The sequence below is a fragment of the Lonchura striata genome, chromosome 2, assembly GCF_046129695.1.
Source record: "Lonchura striata isolate bLonStr1 chromosome 2, bLonStr1.mat, whole genome shotgun sequence".
Classification (NCBI taxonomy): domain Eukaryota; kingdom Metazoa; phylum Chordata; class Aves; order Passeriformes; family Estrildidae; genus Lonchura; species Lonchura striata.
This window is the reverse complement of record NC_134604.1, coordinates 22,954,606-22,975,161: the sequence shown is the minus strand read 5'-3', so window position 1 is coordinate 22,975,161 and position 20,556 is coordinate 22,954,606. Positions and strand designations below refer to the sequence as shown.

At 37.4% G+C, this 20,556-nt stretch overlaps 1 long non-coding RNA gene across 1 annotated transcript in view; it reads left to right on the top strand.

Annotated features, from left to right (window-relative positions):
- Positions 1–20,556, top strand: part of LOC144248658 (uncharacterized) — a 146,036-nt gene that overhangs the window by 9,038 nt on the left and 116,442 nt on the right. The window contains exon 2 of the long non-coding RNA XR_013341972.1: positions 11,637–11,723. This is a non-coding gene — a long non-coding RNA (uncharacterized LOC144248658). The remainder of the gene's footprint in view (positions 1–11,636; positions 11,724–20,556) is intronic.

The window sequence follows — 20,556 nt, the reverse complement described above, 5'->3', positions numbered from 1 at the left end:
TTCACATTACTTCCTCTCACATGAACATAATTTTTTAAAGTGTGGTTTTTTTCTGTTGTCTCCCATGTCCATGTTCTTCATCTGTTTCAGTTGCCTATTGTTTCCAGTTTATGCCCTTTGTTGGTAGAGCTGTTAATAAAGAATAATGTGTCTCTTGGAAAAAAAAATATGTGCCAAAGGTCTTTTTGAAATTATCTTTTAAGATATTAGAGAAACACTGTCCCATTTCACATTGTCTTTCAGTATCACAAAAATCAGATAAATCCCATAATACTCAGAAAAAAAAAAGTTACAATTTCTAAATGACATTTCCCCCTACCTTTTACTTTTCATCTTCTTCCTGAAGTGATTTCACCCCTCCAAAAATCAGATTACTATCCCAGTAAGTTAAGAAAATAGATGTTAGGAGAGAAACTTAATAACCTTATGGGTAATAAGTTTGATTCTACTGATAGCATGTTGATGCTTTTAGCAAGAGAAGAAAGCAGGCTAGGTGTTGGGGTGTGTTTTAAGTTCCCTGTTCCCCCCTCCCCCCAACTTATGGTTGCTCCTTCTCCCCCTCTTTATGTTAAATAGTCCGGCCTCCCTTCTTCTCCTCCCCCCTCCATCTGCCAGTCATCCCTCCCTCTACCCTATTGGTTCATTTATGCTGTGTCACTCCCCTGACCCCTCCCTGGGGCCTGTCTGTTACTCTGAGGCCCCTCCCTTTCACCTAGAAAGTTCTACCCAGGGCCTCGGGTGATAGGCTGGTCCCCGGGGGTCCCCTCCCTCCCTCTCACCCCATTGGATGTTTTCCCTGCTTGTCACCTCGGTTTTCACCCCCAGTTGTCATCCCATTGGTTGACTGTTGTTCCCTCCCCTTGTTCCTCCCCCATATAAAAGGCCGTGCACACAGTGCTCAGGGTCTTTTGGGGCTTATCTCCCTTCAAGTTACAGTTGTCTCCTAAGGCTGCTAATAAACTCGGAACATGGATACCCCTAAAAGGACCACTCCTCACTTTTGTCAACATCGCTCTGCATCTCTCCCAGTCTGGCAGCTTCGGGCCCACAGGCCATAGTTCTTGCCCGCAGTGGCATGTGAACGTGGCCCTTGCTGCCTGCAGTGCCAAGGACACTGGGCTAGCTGACATTTGGGGAGGCACTGCGACAGATTGGTGTGCAAGTCCTGGGTCTTACCTAATGTGCAGACTTCCAGTAGGTGAGTGGGGTACTGCAAAACCAGGCTTTTCACATTATATCCTAATTGTGAAGCATACAGGTGTAAAATGGGGAATCAGGGCCAGTATCAGAAGATAACAAACAATTATAAAAATTTTTTACAGAACCCTATATTTGGTTGTGAATCATGATCCAATACTCTCTTAATTTGAAGAATAAATTAAATTATAAGTTGCTGTGGTTCAGAGTTACTGTGTGCATGTGTGTTACTGCTTGTAGACATCCTTAGCAGAACAATATAATGTAGACATTTTTTTGTTTAAGTGAACTGTCTCGTAGTTTGACTGTTGCCAGTTAAACATTGGCAAGGGAAACATTTTTTTAAAAAACTGAAACTTGTTGCATCTTTATTTATGTCATAAATTTAGACATTTCTTTGGAGAATCCTTCTCATCCCCTGTTCAAACTTATGTTGTCTATCTATTTAAACCTTCAGTTGTATCTGAAATTCAATTTTTTTATTCACTTAAAACTGATGCTTTAATATTTTATAAGGGAGAGGTGATATGTACTCACAGGAGAATGGGTAGTAAATGAAAATTAGTGTAAATACAGTTAAAGAAGCAATAAAGAGTCATTGAAAAGAGAGATTTGGGCTGCACATGTGTTGCAGGGGAGTTGCAGGGGTGTTGTTCTTTGCTGCAAGGATTCAGAAGGATCACTATGGCCTGAGAAAAACATGCAGGCCATACAGAGGGGGGGTCACATCTCAGGGTCTGTGAGAGCAAGCCTGTTCCACAGCACCTAGAAGGTGCCTCTGCAAAGAGAAGAAAGGAGACCAAAGAGAGAACATTGATTCTTGTTGACTTTTTAGGACCACCAATGAGCAAAATATAAATCTAGGTTCTTATTGCCCATGTGATGGAGACTGTAACTGTAGATCACAGTTCTGGATAGTTTAAAAGAAGGGCAGCTATTCCCTTAAGGATTCCTTTCAGAGAGAAGGAAGTCTTCATACAAAATCCAAAGAGGAAAATGAGGGATAAACAATCATATAGAAATTGAAGCAATGTAAAGTCTCAAATCTGTAGTTATGAAAGAACTGAATGTAAATTAGGCAAAAGGCTGGTAATTCCAATGGTTTGTCCATCTGTTTGTTTGGAAGGGTTTTTTTATTTCTTATTTATCTTCCTCCCTTTAGTTAAGGGAGGAAGTTTCCCCACTGTTTCCCCACCATTTTGTTGCTCTCATTTTCTCTGTTGCATGCATCACAAAATATGCTTTGTGCTACCTGAGAATACAAATGAAATGTTGCATTTGCTATTGCACTCTGTGGAGTAAAATCTGAAATAACTTAAAATGTCTGAAATAGTGGTGAAATGAGGGGGAAAAATGTTTCTATAAAGAACTATGGAGACATGGGCCAGATCTTATTGTACATGTTCAGGTGTATAAAGGGCTTTGACTGCTGTGGAAGGCTCCAATACTGAGCTACCTGCTCTCTGTCAATGAGCAGAATATCTGGCATTGGGGAGGGGCTTGCTGGCTGGCTATTTTTTTTTTTTTTTTTTTTTTTCCTGTGGGCTCAATGCTTGCTTATCTGTATTTGATTATTTTTGTCCAACTACTTGCAAGACGTAAATTAGGCAATGACATGCATTTTGCCATTCTTGTTTGTAACTGATCCCAAATACAACTATTTCAATACAGCTGACTTCTTGCAGCTTGTACTCCGAGCTTCCTCATATATTTTTTCATGATGTGCACAGTCTTCCTACCTGATTAAGCCATTTTTAAGCTCTTTCTCACAAGTAAAATTCAGTTTGCACCTGTTGAGCACTTGAGTCTGTGTAATATTACCTATTTCTTGGAGTCTCACTCCCTTAAATGAAAGAAAATCTGTAAGAAACCGTTTCTATGTAGTGACTGGGCAGAATCTTACCAGTTTTCTCCAGAGAGCTTCTAGCACATTGTGCATGTATTTCTGAAAGAGATTATGGTTTTCCCAAATGCTTTAACTTTTATTATTGCTGCCAGAGCCACCCAAAGAATTTGAATTTGAGCAACAACTTTGCCCTATAATTCTTGTGTGGAAGAGACAATGAAGAACTATCATAATTTCCCTGTAACAGTCATGATTTTATGGGCCACTACTATAACCCTTCTTGGCTGATATTTTTTCCAGATAATAATCTGTGGGCCTCACCAAATATCCACTGCTCTTTGGGTGAAATATCCTGGTCTGTGAGCCAAAGTGCAGGATACCTGATCACATCCATAATTGTAGGCTTGTAAAGTAGCCTGTGGCATGTACTCTGACATACACCTGGAGTTTATATTTGTGCACAGTGATGTGTATAAAGGCATGATTAAGGTAGGGGGGAAGCTGACAAAACAAACACTGAGTCAATGCATCTGGATATAATTTTTGTGTTACTGAAAAGCCTCATAGAAAAAAAAAACCTCAGTGTAGGACAGCCATTCCTGAGCATCAGGCAGTCAGAAAGAATAGTACACTAAAAAGTTTACTATAAAAATTAGCATACACAAAAATTATTTATACAAGCACTTAGTGTAGGAAAAGCCCTGGCAAGAATCCTAAAAATGTGCTTATGGAATCATTACAATAGTGAAAATGTCACTGAATATATAGTTAAACCAGTGAGTCTTTAGGAGAGAAAAGTACCTGAACTTATGTGCATTGGGGTTATTTGCAGATCTTCTATCACAGCTGCAGTGCAGGTACACTTAGATATGGATGTTCACTGCTGAGTCTGAACCACAGAACTGAGCATGTAGGAAAATTATATTTAAGGGCAATATCAGATTGTTAGTAAGGGGAATTATGTAATATTGTGGCACAGTTAGAAAATAAATAGTGCTATGGACAGAGCCATGTGTACCAGTTGCTGGGGGATAACAGGGGAGCCTTTCCCAGTTGTATTGGTTTGTCCACTTGGACACCTGTGAGACCCTTCACTGTGGGAGGAGGTAGGTCTGTCACTAGGAACCACTTAAGGGGACTTACCCTTTTCACATGTGCTAGAAAAACAGTAGAAAGAGTAAGATGCTCATATGCCTGGATCTGTCTTGGACCTTCATCCTTCCTTGCTTGCACTGAAATCCCTTCCATGTCAGAGATTCCTTGTCTATTTAAACCTCTGAGAGCCTGATGCCCTTATCTACACTGAACTGCGATTCTTTAGCCCCAGCAAAACAAATTACTGTCAGGTGGTTAAAAGGTATGGACAACTTCTTCCTTGTGTCTAAATGCCACAGATGCCACCAAGTGAAGGCATCAAGCTGACCCTTTTTGCAGAAGGACTAACTAGGCACTCTGTGTCTTCTGGGTAAGAAACAGAAATATTTTGCATTCTTTTCCTTGTTGGTTTAGAATAGCCCATAAAGGAAGATATTCCAGGCACAGTGTTTATAAAAACCTGGGGAGGATTAAGTGGCACTTAAATCTTTAGATGGTTTTTGAAAACTGATATCTGGTACAGTCAAGGTAAATTTGAATTACACTGTATTGACTGTAGCTGAAACTCTGTGCTACGTGTGCTAGGGGCAAACAGGTGATAGAAGGTATGTGTGGTTAGTCTGAGGAAATGAAAATACTTTTCAGACATGTGATTCCTTTTGCTCTCTTTCTGTGAAGAAACTGTTGAATTTCTTTGGTGTGATAGAATTGTAATATAGTGGTGGATATGGAAGAGATCTTTGTCTGGGAAGCTTCTGTTATCTTAATAGGCTGTTACCATGCATAGTAAACCCTCTGTGAGTGAAATGCAATGCTAATTCTAAATTATATATACAGTAGCGACATGTTAGATAGGTGCAAAATACTCCATGATGGAAAAGTCGTAGTCTGGGTTGTTTGGTGATCATCTCCAAAAGTTGTGCTTTTTCTTATGAGAGAAAATCCTGGACATTCTTACATAATAAAAAAGGTAATCTATAGAGTTTGTCTTCTAACCCAGGTTTTGAAGATATGCTTGTAAGCAAGAAAAGAGTGAAGGAAAGCAATATTTTTTCTGAAGTGACAAGTGACAACACCTCTTTTTTTTTTAACTCCACTTTCCCAGGGATCTCTTGTCCAAGTGGCCTTACACTTTCCCAAAATAATTTCCTCTGGCTACAGACCAAACACAAGAACTTAAGGCAAAAAAAATGTTTCTTAAAAAAGCAACTGAAAGGGTATCTGTTGCATGATAAAAATGGAATAGTATTTAATGATGTTGATTTAGCACTTAGAGCTAATAATTATGTGTTAAAACCAGATTCTGATTTTTGTATGGCTGCTATAGATTTTTCTTCTATCTAGAAGTGTACATACATGAAGGAAACATCATATGGAAAGACCTCAGTGGTATATCAGACTTGTTCCCAGCCATATTCTAGCAGTGCTCCCTCCTGTCACCATTAGCAGAACCCCTTTCCCAGGTCTCTGGTGGAAGTGGCACAGTTCAAAGCTTGCTGGCCTCACCACTGTTTGCTTTCATGGGAACAGCAGCTGATCCAGCAAATGCCATAGGGCGGTGTAACCCTTTCATTCACTGGCTGTCTGTCACAAGTGTCAAATTCTAAACCCTCAGTGGGCAAAGGCTGCAGCTGTTGCTGATTTCATCAGCTTCCATAATAGCTGCATCCTCAGTACAGACACGTGCCAGTGGCAAAGGTGAGATTTATGTTTGGGTTTTTTTTTTTTTTGTTTTACAATAATTCATATATTTCTTAAGCTAGATGAAGTCTTCTTTGTTCTTTGCCTTGTACAAAAAATAGTAATATGAAAAAAACATCCCCATGGAATTTAAAAATCTTGACAGATTTATTAATCTGAATATCTAAGAGCACAGCAATTGCACTCTTTTAGACCTGTTACAGAATGAAATAAAACACCCACATCCCAGCCATATTTTCCTGCAGCTGGGGAAGGACAAAGGGAAGGATCTCGTTAGACAGAAAAGAAAGAACTTATTATTAGCTACTGATTGAAATAAGAAGAGAGCCAGCATTTAGATTTCTCTTCACAAAATATTGAAGTTGCATGTCACTGGGCTACATGTAGTCTCTGTATATCAGCAATGTTAACCTTCAAAACAGCAACAAAACAATTATTTTGATCAGTTGCTGAATCACACATAGAAACTTTGTTTTTTGGGCATCTAAGTGGACACAAGATTTCTTTGCTTTGGATTATCTTTGCCTTTTAGGGTTAAATTTCATATGACCTGTAGCTTTGTAGGAATGGCATCTGTATCCCTTTCCCACATGGAGGGAGAGATGGACAAATTCTGCTGTCTCTCAGAGCAGGCTGTTTTGAGGAGCTGCAAAAGTAAATGCTCAGCAGCATCCGCGCAGTATCAGACTGCTGCATGTGTAAAGTGTAAAACATGGAAATGAGTACTGTGGCACTCACACTTGGAAAAGTTTTCTCACATCTGTAAACCATGAGTAGACTCGATCAATGAAAGTGTGAATGGTGTAGAGAGGACTTAAACCTGCTGATTGCAAAGGACATTCCATTATCTAAGAAAGGGTGTGCATACATTGTGGCTTAGTGATGTATTCCATGTTTAAAGTGTTCTCTTAAAAAGTATAATGCGGGTGTTTGCCTGAGCTCCTGATAATAAACTTATTACAAATTACTTTTTTTCTGATAGACACATGTTACTTTCCATTTAAATTTCCTACAGATGTTATCTTTTGATTTAGCAATGTACTAATTTGGGCATAAATATATTTTCCTTTTTAACAAAGGAATTAAGCCAGAGGTATGGTTGTTTTTTCTCTGCCTAGGCCATCCAAATGATAATATAACAGTAACTTGCAAAATGCCTCAAAACCTCACAAAACATAGACAAGTGATGGTAGTAGGATTAATTTGTAAGTTTTTTGGGGTTTTTTTTGTTTGATTTTTTTGTTTGATTGTTTTTTTGATGAAGTTTTTTTTGTAGTATGGTGGTTTTGATTGTTTTTTAAATTGATTCATAAAGTAGATCAAGGCCTGTCCCTTTCCTGAATGTAGATAACAAACTGAAGGAGGCATGATGACACATTCACAGATCTGAGCATCTTCCCTGGGCATTTTTCAGCAGTTGCAAGGCATCACTTGGGCACTATCAAGGAGAATCTGCATGGGTAGGGCACTGGGGGTTTTCTTACATCAAGGAGGCAGACACTGGAAAAAAATGCTGTCTGCACATGCTCTTAGAATTGTGCAGCCACCTTGCCAGGAAGGGAAAATATCTGCAGCTTATGCAATCCCTGGCTTCTCTGGCAGATTTATTTAGGTGGGTGTTGTGATGCAGGTTTTTGTTCTCTTAGAACTGGAAGGAGACATTTAAATGATAACTTTGGAATGTGGTATTAAAAAACTTTCAAATAAGTAATTGTTCAGAACAGCTATTCCCAAAGTAGCTTGCTTTCTTTAAATATCTCATGGGACTTTTGTTCTTGTTTGTTTGTTAATTTATTTTTCTTGACTTTCCTCATATTTTCTGCACATTTCTCCCCCATCCCCCCAAAAGATTCAAAATTACTCTGTAGCATAGCAGAAAAAAAAAAAAAAAAAACAGTCAAAATGGAGTTCCCCCTAGTATTCTTTTTTGTCTAAATCCCAGTGACAGTCAGTGGTGTTGGTGCTCCAAAACCAGTCAATTATTTTGAATAATTGCTAAATAAATAAAGCTATCTATCACCTTGGTTTTGCTGAGTAACATTTGCAGAGCCTGCGCTGTAATAGATTATCTCTTCATTGACAGAAGAAGACAAAGCATTTTTAAATATCTAGTTTAAGGTAGGGGTTGCGCCAGTTAAAGCAAAAGCAGTATTTTTCACTCCAGTGTCTGTTGGATGAATGAAGCTGAAGATGGAGCTGTGGGGTACAGTCAGCTAAATATTGGTAGTCATGGAGAGAAGCAGCAGCTAATTGAAACTAATAAATCGTTTTGTTTTGTCTTGTCCAAGTAAGTAAAGGCATGTGGTAACAATGAGTATAACTACATTTCATTTTTGTTGTGAGGTTACAGCTACAGATAGAGTTATGCCATTAGCTGTTTATTGCAGTATTAGAAATTCAGAAGGCATGGTGTGAATGAAGCAGTTTCTTTATATGCATGAATGACACACACTCTTGCTGTCTTTCAAAATTTCTCCTTCATTGTATGCTTTCTCTTGGAGCAGAGATTTTGAAATCTGCCAAAGGCATTACAGTACTGCTTAATAGTCAGACTCAATGATCCTAAGGGTCTTTTCCAATGTAAATGTTTCTATGATTCTCTCCTATAGTTCTGTCTAAGTTCTCTGACAGGTTTCCACTTCTCAGTCTGACTCTACAGATCCAAAGTGCCTATTCAAACTCTGTGTGTAATGCAAGAGAGCAAATACTTGCTGCATTAAATACAAATTTGGGAGAGGCAAGTGACTTGTCAAGTTATAGAGTGGAATCCATTCATCTTGGCACTCTTTAATGGTTTTTGGACCTAAATATTGACATTTTGATACTGTGCATTTACAGAAAGGAGTAAGTGAAAATGAAACAGTTTAAAAAATGTCTTGGTCAGAACTTTGCTCATAAAACTGTGAAAGAAAGCATTTCATAAATATATACTACTGTAGGTGAGGTTTTCTGTTCAAAATAAGTAGTCTCTTATTTCTAAAGTTTTGTATTTGAAACACTTTGAAACAAAGTTTTTTCAGACAGAAAAAGAAACACATGAAATATTTGAAAGTATGCTTTTGAAACCATTGTTTTGAAAATAAATTAAGCAAAAATAAATGAAACAAAAACAAATTAAGCACATCATCCTTTTGATTTGCTAAAAATTGAAGACTTGAATTGTTTTAGATTGTTATTCTGTATTTTTTTTAATTGTCAGCAACTGCAAAAGGGATCTGTAGAGCCTTGACCAGGAGTTCTTAAGTCTGTATGAGAGCTCCCTGATACAATGATCTCTCAGGTTAGTACTTCTGTTTTGCACTATGTTTCCATTACTGTGACGATGCTGTCTAGAGTTGCAGACTCCAGCTTGGCTGTTCCTCTGTCTCTCTGAAGTCAAAGTAACATGGTGGTAAAATTATAAATGACAAAAGAATTAAATAGGATTTTGATTTTTTTGTCCCCTGTATTTTTAAAGGAAGTAGACAGCTCTTGAACTATTTCCATAAACTGATGTACCCTTTGAATTTCATGTAAGTCCTGTTTTAAGAGCTAAAGTGGAGTATGAGTTTTGCTGGTTATTTTGCATGGAAGTCAGCTTTACATTCATTATTTTATTGCATGCAGTACTCAGCTGCTTCTGGTCACTGACATTAGCCAAATTGTTCAATTAACAGATATTTTCAGTTTAAATACAAAAGGAAAGAGAAAACCTGAAACAGAGATTCTTCATTTTTTTCCCTCATGACAGCATTTAATTGCATTTGTCATTATTTCTGACAATGTTACTTCCTTTTTGCTTTACCCTGTGCCTACAAAAATAAAAGTAGGGAAGTACCTTTAAAATAAAACAAGCAAGACAATTGGTTTAAGAAAAAATAGCAGGGGATGCCAAACCAAACCCCTATATTCAAATGCACCTACATAATGAGAAGTCCACAATGAAACCTTGAATTTTGTGGTCAAATATCAAATATCTGGTATCACAACTACATGTGAAGTTATAATACAGTAAAAGGACTGATTGAAAATATTTTCTAAAGAGGTTATGAGAATAGACTTACCTAGGAAGCACGGCCAAGATTTAAGCCATTACTTCAAATGTGAAACATTTGGCAACAAGAGAGCATATTCATCAAAAAAGATGTCCTAGTTAATTATTTTTGGTCTGAGAATAATTTGGTTCTTTGCTTAAAGGTACTCAGTGTACCAACAAACAAGCATTATATAAATAGAATCAAAATGCATTTTTTCTTGAATCAAATAACATAGCGCCCTAAATAAATTAATAACATTATTTTACAGCCATGTGAAGTGTGAGATGTGATCTGTTAATATACAGAATTAATGCCTCCCTCCCATGCAAAATCAGCCTATTTCTGTCTGGGTTGGAATTGGCACATTTGGCCCAAGTGACTGGAAAGCTCGGGGGCTTTGTTTTTTTATTGCTGCCGTGCAGCACAGTTTCCACTGGACAGCTGTGCTAAAATGATGTAACCTTAGTCAGAGCTGGACATGAAAATGGGCAGACACACTCAGAATTCATTGGACTGTACATCCAAATGCTTTAATCAGAGATGATTAACCTAGCTAAGCATCAAGCCTTCTCTTCTTAGTCTCTAATCATCTTCTCATGCTAGGAAGCAGTTTGCTCTTCTTTCCCCTCTTCCTTCCCATAGTGTAAGTAGTAGAGATTTGAGTCTTCTGACAATTTGTGGTATGTACGGTCTCCCTTCCCTGGCCAGTTCTTTTGAGGTGAGAAATGTTTCTTTGCTGGTCTCTGGTGCTTGCTTCAGGGAACGATGGAAATTCAGGAGTAGTCTTTGGCTTCTAAGAGATTCAGTTCTGTTCTAATGGATTTGGAGGATTTGATTGCAGTAAGAGCCATGCCTTTGGAAAAGCAAACAGACTCATAGGTCATTTTTTAAAGCAGAAGCACCTTTGGAACAGTAACACAAGGTCTGGCAGGGTGGGCACAGAAGAGGAGGAAGGAAGGGAGGCCAGAGAGATCCATGACTAATGCAGCAGTAGTCCAGACAGATCTGAATCTTACAGATTTCAACTATGCCATGGACTGTCTTGACTCTGATCCCACTGAAATCAGACTTCAAGGAGGGACAGAAGGGTGTCACTGATTGATTTTATATCATTCTGCCTTTCAGTCCTGTTCTGATCAAGTGCTGGAGTGTATTTAAAGCACCCACAAATTGCTTTTAGGGGTATCTCACTGCTACTGCTGATGATATATTCATGAAATAGCATACACTTCCTGTGCCTTTTGTGTGCCAAGTTTGTGCATGTCTGCACTCAAACACAGATGAAAAATTAAATTTGCTTGGCTTAAGCAATTTTCACTGACAGCATAACTCATTCCTCTTGAGTTCCTGGATAAGCTGAAGCTGAAACTATTTGTTCTTCTTTCACTGCCCAGTTCCTGAAAGCTGGGGTTAGAGTTGGCTTGCTTTATATCAAAGTTGTGCTGAGACACACCAACAGCCAAGGCACATAAGCTGTCACTTTCCCAATCCTCCCAGTTCAATCACATTTTAGTATAAGACCTTAGAGAAGGACTAGACTTAGTTACAGATAATATTGGAAATTCCACATGACTTTCAGTAATTACACAAAAATGGGTTTCTTGATACTATTTTTTAAATTGATTGATATTTGACAATAATAATTTGTCTACATACCCTTCCTTTTTCATGTTGGAAGTACTGATAAATTAATGTCTTGCAGTAATTATAATTGCAGTAAAAACATAGTTGTAAGATTAGAACTAGTTTTTGTTGAACACATGTCTATTTTATCTTGACAGCTAATTTACCTCAGCACTTTTTGAGGACCAAGAGAGAGCTGGATCATCACTGCTGTTAAATGGAGACTCCTTCTGACTGATAGAAATGTAAGCATTAGCAATTGCATCAATAACAAATACAACTTGATTTTAGAAGAAAGTGTGACGTTTTTAATCCCATGTATTGATTACATAGGGTTACCAAGAAGGAAACATGGGAAGACTTCCAGCTTAAGAATCTGTCTTTTAAAAATGTTCAAAGATTTTTGCAAGCACATCTAGTAAATACAGGACCAGTTCTGATTTACAGTATGATTAGTGCCATTACTCTGGAAGCATGAGTTGGCCATAAAAATGTTACAAATCAATTAAGTCCATGTTCCAAAACTGGAACATGGTTGAAAAAGAGAAATGCTCATAAATGAGCGTTCATCATTAGATGAATCCTGTAGCTGGATTATTCTTCTATTGTTCTCAACAAGTATATGCAATATATGAAGATACTAAGCATGCTTACGAGCTTGTTTGTGTGTTATGAGTGTTTTGAGGTGCCCTAGTTTAGGACCTAGTCCAAAGAGCGCAGTTTTCAGCAGAATCAGAAATGTGTATCATTTCCGTATGTATCAAGTATCCGTCAGTATGAAGTATCAGCTGCCACTTTCAAAAGAGTGGGCAGTGTAGCAGATGGAGGCACAATTTTAAATTTCCAGGATTTGTACTATGAGTGTACTAAAAAAGACTATTTGCAGCCTCAAATCCTATGTCTTCTATGCTTACTTATTCCTTCAGAAAACACCTTTTAATGACTTACTGCTTCCAGTGCATTGAATACACACTTTTCCTTTGATACTGCAAGTTATCCAAAATACCAGAGCCATGTGAGAGAAACGTTATCTGTGTGTTTTGCCAAAAAGATTGACTTTGGCTACCCATGTAAATTTTCTGGATATTTTGATCAAACACTCCACCTTGTTGCAAATTTGGAATTCATGCCAAATATAGCATCCAGCAGTGAGATAAGGCTGAATTCTTTCATGTGAGCTACAATGGAGTTTTAAAATTCTTATTTGGGATGAATATTCTATATATATTGTTACAAATTTTGCTCAAATAATTTATTCCACAAATAATTTGAAAGTACTATTGTTGCCTTTGAACTCAACCAACTTAACATTCAATCTCAGAAAGATCTTGTTCCAAAGATGGTACAAGTACTACTGCTTCTCATTTCATAAATGTGTGCAAATACATATTGCTAGCTTTTGTTATTATCCAAAATTTTAATTGTTGGTGAAAATTAAATTTTTACTGGAAAATGATGTTTGGATATTGGAAAACAAAAAGCAGACAGGGCTTAGCCACTGAAGGCAGTGGGACTTTTTCTGAAATTTCCATTTAGTATGTCTGACAGAAATGGGCTTCATGCTGCTTCAGTGCAAGATATTTCCAAAATCATTGTTGGGAAACATTATAGCGGATGGTTTTAATAAGTCAGGAATATTCAGTATAGCCAGATTACCTGTTACTTAAGAAATCTTAATTAAAAAAAGAAACAGGTACCAAAAAGTGCTCAGATTGTCCAGGATTGGAAGGATCCTATAAGGAAAAGTAAGAAAGCTTAACTAGCATGTTCAGGCAAAACAAAAATATGGATAAGATTGTATTCTATAAATATATTAGAAAAGGTACTATTTAAGGGAAATGCTGACACAAGAACAGATGGATATAAACTATTTGTGTACCATTATTCTGGATTTTAAAAAGGTTTCTGATGCTAAAAGAAATGAGACTCTATTAACCTCTTCCCTAAGAGAAAAAAAATCCCAACCCCCAAACCAAAGAAAATCTAATTGATTATAAGCAGAGCCATCATATGAAAAAGATTATATGGCATAGTTGCCTACAAAAACAAGGGACTGAACTCAATGACCCAGGAGTCCTTTCCAATCTGCTGTTCTTAAATAGATGTATGAGTATCATGGGAACTCTTCTAGCCTCCAGCCTGTTCCTGCAAGAAGATCCTTTTATTTGTGTAACTTCGCACTGGTATCCCTGCAAATCTGCAGGTCCCCACTGACATGTAGGTGATATGGATTCTTGGATCAAGTTTTAGGGAAGGGTTCATGATCCCAGAAGAAAACTGTATATCTGGCTTCTGTTCTCCATCTTGATTTTGCATGCAGCTTCTGTTTCAATTCCCAAAACTCCTTTCAATTAATTGTTTCATTTTTCTTGTGAAGATAACATTTCTTCTTGAAGAATGAATTAAATACTCTTTAAGAATATATTCATAATTAAAAATCGTATGACTGGGAATAGTTTTACATGCACAATACCTGTTGTGAAGACCTGAGTGTTCTTGTTACTGTGCAGTCTGTGTAAGTGGAAGGTTCAGTGGCTTTCTGCCCCTTGAACCAACATTATTACTTTCATTACTGCAGGTCAGGTCTTGTGTCATAAGCATTGAAGCACATACTTCTCATAGGATCAGTAGGTGAATGTTAAGGTAGCCTAAGCGTCCAGTGTCAGTGGGGAAAAAGTTGCAGTGGGAACCTCTGAAAATGAAATTCTTGATCCGGTAACATCATAGACAATCACAAGTTGCCCTTTATAGAGCTCCATAGTACAGTAGTTTTTGAGGCTCAATCTTTATCTTACCACTTACAGTGACTTCAAAGTCCTTCTTAAAGGCTTTCCTTTACACAGGATGTAAACTGGCTATTTCTGCCTCTCTTGCTTCACCTGTAAATCAGGGCAGTCAAGGGCTGCACATACGTGCAGGGGATATCTGGAGTCTCTGATAGAAAGTCCTACTTGTAAATTATTATGATAAAGGTCTTTCCTAGTTCTAAGTTGCAAGTTCTAACTTGCTATGATAGTAGATGGGAATGGAAAGATTCCTGTTAATTTGGGATGGCTGGTAAACTCCAGCAAGTTCAGTTACTGCTTTCAATTGTCCAGGGGTTCTCTAGTGTGCTGTTTTCACTGGGAAATTCACCAATGGCAAGAACCCCAGAAGTTCTTACTGTTCATGAGCTTGCTGTGTGAAAGCCATGACCTCCAAAACTTGGAAGGACCCGTTTGGTTACACCAGAAGCCATGCCAGGTCTGCCTGCCAGGCACCCATTGCCAAAAGAGAAGTATGATACCAGAGTCTGAAAGGAATACAAGACAGCCTTCAAATGCTGAATAAAGAGGACTGAAATTTTCTTAGCTCTCCATTCTGAGCTGAAAAGATTTGATTCTGGCATTTTCCTTTGGCAGTGTTTGTCTTTGTACTGAGAATAGTGTATTTCTTCCTATTCTGGACACTGTAATCAAGAATCCTAAAATTTTATTGCATTTTTAAAAATACTTTATTAGGGAAAACCTCCACCTTTGACATTATTTGTGCCACTGTTAAGGTTTTTAATTCAATCCTGACAATTAAACCAATGAAAAATCCATAATACCACTATTTCACTCTGCACTGCAGAAGGTAGCTGAATGTCTTATATCTGGAAGTCTAAAACACAAGCACTAATATGTGGCAAACACAGACCAAGAACAAACTCACAAGAAGAAAGCTGCAACTCTTATCAGACATAGGCCAAGAGGTTTCTTTGGCCATGGACTTGCAAACTCTGCACTTTTTTACTCAGAACCTTGTAGCATGTGAATGGGAAAGAAAGATATTTCATCCAAAGCAGCCTGAAACCCCTGCTGCCTTTTAGCTGTAAAATGGAAGCTGAAATTACTTTCATTATCACATGCCACCCAAAATGCTGATTTTCTACTTGGTCTTTTCTCAATATTTTCTGTGCACATGAAAATGTGCAGATTCTCAGAATGTTTTTCAGTACTTTGCAAGCAACAGTAAATGCAAGTTACTTATATTTGGACAGTTACATGTTTTAGAAAGGAAAACTGTCTTAATTTTCTAGTAAATGGATGAACTGAGCTCATAAATATCAGATCACCTTTGTTTATGTAGACAACATGGGGAAAGGCAAGACTGTGCCTATAAGAGAGTCAGGAGAGCCTCCTTGCTTTATGATGTTCATGCTATTTCCCATTTAAAAACACTATAATCTATACTGCTGTTTATCTTCAGGGACTGTCAGCCAACCTAATTAGTTAATTTTTTAACAGAATTGGAAAATGGAAAATAGAGTACATACATTGAATATTGTCATTTGGGCTGGAGTATATTTCAGTGTATGTTTTAGCTAATTAGATTTTTTTATGGATATATATTAGCTCTGCCTTGGACCCTTTGCCAGTGCAAGTAATTTTGAATTTAACTGAAAAGATTTCTGCTTTTTTTCTTCACATTTAAGATAGCACTTACTTTGTGTCTGTGGGAGTCCTAAATTCCAAGATCTGCTGGCTTTTATTCCCCTTCCTTATGACTTGCAGGATATATTCATTGCAATGAAGTTTTGGAGAAAAGCAAATCTGCTCATGTGAGGAAACACATGGAAAGCCATTCTGGAAGCATAGAAAGCATAACCATTTATCAAAGGAAACAAGTCTGTTGTTTTAGAAGGCACTTCGAGTTTAGTTCTTTTCACCTTAGAGTTTGCTTCTCACAGAGGTCACCAAGCTTTATTATTTGGTGAAACTGGGTGGTTTTGAGATATTTTGATTTGGACAATTTGAAATAAGAACTTAAAATCATTAGCTGCACTTCCATCTCTTCATCTGGCATCTAAGAACAGTCTTAGATTGACACCTCTAAGGGATGAAATCTCTACTCTGATCCTTTTACTTTCTCCATGGATTTTCATTGCATTGCTTGTAGGATATTCAACCTATTTAAAACACTTTGAGGTCAGTAACTTTGATTACAAAGTCCTCAATCAGGAAGAAATCAACTTTACCTCAGCATCTTTCTATTCTTACAGGGAATAACTAATACAGTGGTTAAGAGTCTGAATATCCACATAGACTCCTCTGGATTCTCTTGATGTTGGTAATCAGGGTGTCCTCTTCCTGTATTTTTTCCTTTATTTTATAAAAGCATATTCATTTGATCTGTGGGTTATTCAAGCATCTTTCAAAAATATTTATAGCTCCTGAAGGTCTTTGCTACTGTTTCTCTTGAATTGGAGCTGGATTTATTTGCCAATTAACATAAACTTTTATTTTATGAACCACATTATGAACAGTACAAAATAAAGGGTAGGGGATTTGAAATGATTTTCTGTAATTTATACAGACAGCATTATCTTTTGAGAATGTGGCAAAATCTTAATTCCAATTTAAAACAGTTTAAACTCATGAAGATTGTTGCCCCTGTTTCACTAGTTTGGAAAAACACACCAAAGAGACTGTACCAGTACCTGCTCCACATGTTCCATTCCAGACTTTCTAGGCTGCTATTCAGAAACACTGTATCATTACATTTCCACTTAAAATTAGTATTAACAGTGCTGAGCACCTTATGCTTGTCGCTCTTAAAATTTCAAAATTTTTTACATTCTGACCATCCCTATACTTGAGTCTCAAAGCAAGCAATTTTACATTGCCTTGTATTCCAAAGCCTTTAGTACCTGCCCTTTGAGGATTCATTCTCCTTCTCTTGGTGGTACAAACACAATGACTAAGATGTCTCAAAGCGGGACCCTCAAAATGAATGGACATATTTTGAGAAAAGACATTAAATTACTTACACCAGGATTTACTGTAGTTATCATTAGATGATAGCAAATCAGGAAATTGTCACTCCTTATACTGTGATTGTTGACATTTCTTTCCTCACATGAAACCAAATGGAATCTCTGAGAGAAAAGACTCTTATTTTCTGTTTGGGTCCAAGAGCAGGTGTTTGAGGTATGTCAGAAATATGTCATCTGATCTGCTTTCTCGGTATGATTCAAAACATGCCATCAGTATTCTTCAGGTTAGATATGTCAAAATGCATAATGCTGCTGACCAAAACTGTAATTCTGTACTTAGTCAAATAAAAAGACGCCAAAGTTCCCATAGAAGACTAATCTATAAGGTGGTGATCTATTTTTCTTTGCCACCATTATGCCATCCCTACTGGGACATGAGGTAGAAAGTGGTCTATTGAACAGTAGTACCAGAAGAAGTCAGATTACTTTCTTTATACTGTTTTAGGGTGTTGGGCCAGACAGATGGGTTTTGGTTAGTTTTGGGTTTTTTTTTGCTGGGGGTGGGGTGGACTGTTAGATTTTTCATTTTCTTGTTTGGTTTTGAGAGGCAAAAAGGCAAAAAAATATGGTAGATGGAGCACAATATTTGAAGGGTGCATGAATTTCAGACCAGGACTGAGTTCTGTCCCTCCTAGTGAGGGTACAAGCAGAGTGATGTTGAGTCAATCTGCATCCACTGGGGTAGACAAGTTCTGTGTGGTGTTTTCAAGTGTGCATCTGTTTGTGTTATGTAAGGATGAAAGTCTTGGAAAATAGTCTTGTATGTGTCTTCCCCTGTATAAATAACTTTGACAGCTTTGTTGAATAAATCAGGATTGATTTAATATGTACAGTCCTTGAACACTTTTCAAGTGTTTTCCTATAAATCTCTTGGTTTCACAACTTGTTTATGGTGATTTCTAACAAGGCCAAGTGGCTGCAGTGAGAGCTTCATTCAGTGTCTGTAGATGTAACATATCTCTTCACTGTGAGAGAAGAGCAGTAAGATTTACCAGCACTCTATTGCAGCTTTATTGCCCTCAGTCTCTTACTAACATAAGTTTGTATCTTTTCTTCAAACCAGGGAAAAACTGTAGGAGTTTGATGGAATGGATCTGCATAAAAGAAATCTGCATTTGTTTTATTGAATGCATTACTGTGATTTTGTGAATGCCCCTTACCTGCATATGAGAATTTCTTGGAACTGTCATTTAAACTCATATATAAATGGAAAAGTGCAGACAGCTGTATGAACCTAGGCTAAAACATCTGTGTTATAGTTTCATCTCTTAGGGCCTCAGATTTTCTTAGACTTCCTCAGTTTGTGGCTATGGAGAGAAGGAAAACATGTTTTTGAATGTTCAAATGAATCAGTTTGATAATGTTCAGCTTCAGTAACCAAATCCCTTTAGAGAATGAAAGAAAATAATTTTTTCACTCTTAAAGTAAAAGTCTACAGTCTTTTAGAACAGATGTACTCCTGAGGTAGGTGTGGGTAGGATGTTAAATCTGGTGGGAAAGTTGCCAGAAAGAGCTTTGTGCATTTGAATGTGCTTAGAAAAACACAGCTCTTAATGATTTAATTTTTTGTAGGGTGATTGATAACTAAAGAAGAATATTCTCAATATATTATTTTCCTCATAAGCTAAATGCTGTCACTTTGGCATGATTCAGGTTTGTGAACAATGCAAAGCTAACCTGCCTTTGCAGGAAAACCAGAGGCTGTTCCCTTTCTGGACTCATAAAGCCTTCAGGAGAAGGCTAATGCATGAAAAGAGCTCCAGAGAAACTCTCCCTCATGCCATTGTTGCACATTTTTGCACATGGGATTTAGAGTCTTGGAGCCTGCTCTTTTTCATTTTTATGGTAAGACAAGCTTCCATGAAAAGAATTAGGAAGCTGCTGTTGTACTATCCTGAGATGGGAGAAAAATGCTTCTTCCCTAGAAGAGACAGTTCTCCCCATCTTCATCCTACAGAATGACTAGAAATATAGGAAAAAGGATCAATACTTCTTTCCAATACATTGCTTAGGATTTTATGGCAGTCAGGAACAACTACGACATGTTGTGGCATTACATTTATGCCTTTGCATGTCTATAGCACAGGGCAGCAACTACTGAACTTTTAATACATCTATGTGTAGCATTTGCCTATCATTTGTTGACCTCTCCTCCTGTCACCCGTCCAACTTTCTAGTAATTTTATAGCAAACACACTCCAAAGTGTATATGTGTGTGAGAGAGTTGCTTAATACTACAGTTATTTCTGTTACATTTCACATAACGTAACTTGAGTTATGATGCACAAATCCATGAATTAATGTCTTTCTGTGTTCTTTTATGGGCAGTTTTTTGAAGCCACACTCTTAGGTTTGGAATATTGATTCTCTTGGACTACAGAACTTTAATCTCAAGAGACATCTGTATTAAAGTAATTTAGTATCAGAGTCAAAGGGTTTATTTACATGGAGAATTGATCAGCATTGCTACAGCAGAAATGATTTTACTTCAGTGTTACTCCCTCATGTGGATGTTGTGCTCTGGAATAAAATGGACTTTGTTTTGAAATAATTACTCTTACTAATTGTTTCAGAATAGAGTGTCGACAGGAGAGAGCTATGGCAGAAATAGCCATAACAGAATAGTTACAGTTCTCTGGTTACATTTACTGGGTAGGAATGCCTTGTGCAAGGGTGGCATGAGATTTGCAAGGGTGAAAAATGCAGTAGATACTGTCATTTCTGCTTTTGTCAGCTAACTGGGTTGCTAGGTTAGCTTGTTCTCCTATACAAAGATTTGTTATGGCCACAGTGTTCTGGGAAACCCCAGCAATTTTGCTTTGATACCACTCTTCAAATAACTCAGTAAATTTAATGTAAAATATAGCTTTGTCTCTCCTCTCCCTCTCCCCCATTTATTTTCACTTTCTAAATTCAATTACAATTTAAACATAAAATACTTGGGTTAAAACCAAGTTTTTATTTTTTGCCACAGTGTTCCTTGACCTGCTGGTATTTGGCAGTTCACTGACATTTCATGCCTCTCATTACTTCTGAGCTAAAGAATACCTTCTTGAATGACCTTTTCACCCTTGCCAAATTATAGTCAGGCTTTACCACAGAAAAGATCAGGATGTCTTGTTTTCTTGACTGTTTTTCTCCCCTGTAACAACAAAGAGCTGTTTGCTAAAATGTATTTCAGACATTGCTGATAGCTGCATGAATTTCAAATGGCTGAGACAAAAACCCTACAACAAACCACAGAAGCAAGATAAAAGTAAAATTTTAACTTCTCCCATAAA